This window comes from Poromitra crassiceps (assembly GCF_964638095.1).
Source record: "Poromitra crassiceps genome assembly, chromosome: 3".
In the NCBI taxonomy this organism is placed as follows: domain Eukaryota; kingdom Metazoa; phylum Chordata; class Actinopteri; order Beryciformes; family Melamphaidae; genus Poromitra; species Poromitra crassiceps.
Window position 1 is genome coordinate 82,376,223 of NC_139625.1, and position 3,586 is coordinate 82,379,808.

At 41.7% G+C, this 3,586-nt stretch overlaps 1 long non-coding RNA gene across 1 annotated transcript; it reads right to left on the reverse strand.

The window, feature by feature from the left end:
* Positions 1-1,079: 1,079 nt before the first annotated feature.
* LOC310774053 lies at positions 1,080-3,386 on the reverse strand. Its single transcript, XR_014552573.1, has 3 exons — positions 3,151-3,386; positions 2,263-2,338; positions 1,080-1,969 (listed from the first exon to the last, which is right to left on the reverse strand). It is a non-coding gene; the product is annotated as an uncharacterized lncRNA (long non-coding RNA).
* Positions 3,387-3,586: the final 200 nt, after the last annotated feature.

A 3,586-nucleotide genomic window follows, 5' to 3' on the forward strand; every position in this document is an offset into this window, starting at 1 on the left:
ATAACATCTATGCGTGGCTGTGTGCTCTGAAAGGTGTGTGGCTGTGCGAGGCTGCGCGCCCCGGAGAAAGTGCCTCGAAGCTGGAATGATAATCCTGTAAAACCATTTGAGCTCATTCAGGTAAGATATTAATAATGTAATGACATATCCAGTGACTATCTGACCATAATGAAGACACTGTGCCAACTTTGACGACGTGGTGTTGTTATTTTAAAAACTTTTTTTTTCATTTCCTGAAAAGTTGCGGTTTTGGAGATACAAGGTTTCCGCCCAACAGCGACGAAATTATGGTCCCATTTAGAGTAAAAGATATTTCAAGCTGAATGGAAATTTACAATATAACATACGCTATATCTCAGTATTTTATACGAAGTGGGCTAAATGTTCAGTTGTAAGTCATATGTAGGGCTGGGCAATATGGACTAAATGGACCATTTCTGACAAGTAATTACCAGTAATGTGGATAGACTAAATGGGAAAGGCAAATGATAGAACAGCTGGAACAGTCTGGTAGCCTATAGGTTCAGACAATGACATCACTTTAATGTAATGCAGCTTTTAAAACCAGGAAAAGACAAGACGTATGCCATCCCAGCTAGCAGATCATGGGCGGGCCGCCGGCGGCAAGCCGGAGACCAATTCGGCGGGCCACCGTCGGCAGCCGCAGCGGCTCCGCTGCGGTCGTGCTAGTCGGTGAAACAGCGGTCCGCCGGGGTGGCTCGCTGGCGGTCCGCTGGCGGCACCAGCGTACACAGCCAGCGGCCCTTGCACGGCACGCTGATGGCATGCCGCTGGTATTGCACCTCCCAGCCCCCATATACATTGTTATGCTAATGCTTGCATGCAGTGCTTCTCCACTGGCAGGGCTCCCTTCCTCTCATACTTAAATATGGTGGTAATTTCTGAGGTAGTCTACTTGGTTAAAAAAGGTTGAGAACCACTTCAATAATGCACATAATTACAATGATTTAAATGATAACATGTGAGTATTCATACAACAATAATAATTTAAAGGAGAACAGATCCGTGAACTTTTTGTTATTTTATTTATGGACATAAGAAATCAATCAAAGGATGATGATTTGACAACTGTGCATTGCAAATAGCAAAAAACTTGACAACTCTGTAGCTATATGTTGCATATTATGTAGGCTATATATTAAAAAAAAACACATCAAGCCAAAAATAATGTATAAAAAAAAACAAAGCAAAGCAAAATCTGCCTTAAATAGTGCAATAGTCAAATAAAACAGTCATAAAGATACAAATAGAAAACAGGCATAAAGTCACGCACAGCAGCACATCATAGATATTCCTTTTCCACCGTGTTCCAAAAAGTAAATTTTATATAAAATTGTGTGTTATTATAGGTGGGTAATTATCAAGGACTGTAATGATTGTAAGTCAATACTAGCAGGGGGAGTCTAGTATATAAATAAACAATAGTCTCAAGATTCAAGCTTACTTAATAGCCATAATGAACATGTTACAAATGAGGAATTTGTCTTTGTGCAGTATGCAGCGCAGCAATACAAATCAGGCAGACAGAAAGGCAATTTTCAAATTAATTTGCATTAAAGTGCAAAGTAACAGACCTTGAAAGTGACATAGTGGAGTCCATGTAAATGTCCGTGGCGTGTAATAAGTCCATAAAATGCCCAGTAAGTCCTTAAGTGATGTGTAATGGTTGTGTCCATGGCCGTGGGATAATAATGTCCATATGAAAGATGTCAAGTGTCTTCAAGTGTCTGTGGGATAAGTCCATGGGGGGCATGGGCTTGTGGAGGGTTTCGGGTCTCATTGAAGAGGCGGATAGCCAAGTCCGAGTCACGAGTGCCTCGAGTCGAGTCACGAGTCCTGGACTTGGACTCCTGGACTCGAGAACACTTGCAGGCAGAGGGAGTCACAGGTCTTTTTCTCTTTGACGGCGTTGCACGTGGTGGACAAGGCCGGCTCCTCCGAAACCCAGCTATGCAGCGGAGAGAGATGGACGAGAGGTGAACAAGAAAGATTGAGGACATGAATACTAGTCATTACAGTTTGTTGAAGTACAATTTTATATGTATTAAAACAAAAAGGGGGGCGGGGGGCACACACACACATACACATGGAGGCATTGTGACATCACTGATGCAATAATATTTAGTGAGAGCAACACACACACACACGGGCGTGTCAATAGGGCAGGCGAGGCCAAGCTATGGCTAAAGAAATAATAATTTTCCATAAGAATATTTATAAAAAATAAAATAGAAACCTTACCTTTAAAACTATCTACGAGGTCTTGAAGTTGCCACTCCGCCAATGTGTCTCTGACAAAGCTGTCCATTGGCCCAACCTGAAACAAACAAAGGGAGCTACATTAGAAAAATAAAATAGCTATTTGAATGCCTTTTATGATGCTGCTAGGAGGGATTTTTGAGCTGATACCTATAACAGACAAATATCTGCTTCTCTTGTCCGATAAGCGATAATAATTTCACATTTTTGTATTTATGCAGCTGCTGGACTCTAGCAGCTTCATATGGCTCATCTCAAGCCTGTTTGGTCCAAAATAGAGCTTGCATCAGTGTGGGGGTAAAAGGAAATAAATAATACAAACGATTTACAGACTAACAGTCACAGACTGTAACGGTCTGTAACGTTAGTTTTGATCTCATCTTACATGGCCGTGCACGCAAACAGAAGAACATGCACGCAGTAAATTAACGTGAGCAGCAACACACTAACAATGGGCTGTACTCTGTAACGTTAGTTTAATCAATTGTCTGTTTATAGCCGCGAAAGCAAACGGAATTATGTACGTTAACGTTAAACGGCCGAATAACACCGTTAAATGGTGTATTGATATATCCAGAATGAGCACAAAATAGATGTTTGCAACCGATGCCTTTTTACGTTTTACTCCAAGAAACGTGGAAGGTTTTTAACAAGATGTAGATGGCCCATGCATTTCTTCACTGGGTAGAGTGGCTAACGCTAGCCTCTGCTACTTGTAGGCCTATGTGTAACACAAAAAGCTGTCTACACAACGTCATTTAACTATTAGCCATCTAACTTGTTGTTATCTGCCTAACCAGCGAAATGGCTAATGGTAAGATCGCAGCAGAGCACAATAGGATTTACAAATATAGCGTTAAATATTCTTACCGATCTGCTTTTCAAAGAGCCCCGAAGTTTTCAGTGTTCTTTGTTGTCGTGCACGTCTTGTTTTTCTTGTGATGAAGTTGCAAGAAGGCAGCGGATGATCGCCACCAACCGGTCTGTTATTGTCCGTATATCGCTTTTATAATCAGTCCTGTGTTTTGTAGATAGGTGAAGACAAGTCATGGTTTAAAACGACTTTTTCAAAGATTGTTGCTATCAGTACTCGGCGCATGTTTGCTTCCTGAAATCCCATTCATAAAATGGCGCCAGGACACACGTAGCCTCAATGGCCTGGACGCAGACACAACGTCACACTACGGCAACGCAAAAGTGCCAAAATTCTTCACTTCCCATGTCACTCTCAAGCCCCCCCCCCCCCTCCCAATAATCTTTATTTCAAACTGTTAACATTACACACACAAAAACAACATCAGACAAA